Source organism: Arachis ipaensis, chromosome B07 (assembly GCF_000816755.2).
Source record: "Arachis ipaensis cultivar K30076 chromosome B07, Araip1.1, whole genome shotgun sequence".
NCBI classification, from domain to species: Eukaryota; Viridiplantae; Streptophyta; class Magnoliopsida; order Fabales; family Fabaceae; genus Arachis; species Arachis ipaensis.
The window spans coordinates 9,567,290-9,567,740 of NC_029791.2; positions in this window are offsets into that span (position 1 = coordinate 9,567,290).

Below are 451 nucleotides of genomic sequence, written 5' to 3' on the forward strand. Positions count from 1 at the left end.
TACATAAAGGTAATTAAATCAGTCGCAAAAAGTAATGATTATACCAAATACTTTATACATAAAGGTTTCATGTATAATCAAATAAGAGTGTAATTTGATAACTAAATAGAATCTATACTCAAATTTCAAGTATAGAAAAGATAGAATAATTTTTCCAAAACAAAAGTCTATCGTAGCATCTATATCAGCTTACTTTTCATTCGAATTAGATTGTAATGCAAAAAAAAAAAAAATTAATTCACTCCAAAATTAAAACTAAATTTAGATGACTGTTTAAAGTCTCATACACGACCACAAAAGACACAGCATAAAGTTATATCATGAATATAAAATTTCAGTGTACATAGAAACAATTGTCAAGCCAATTTAACAAATTGTGCAAAATTAAATTGTACAAACCTACCACAATACAACATGCAAGTGAGACAAAAAAAAAAAAAACTAGAATAAA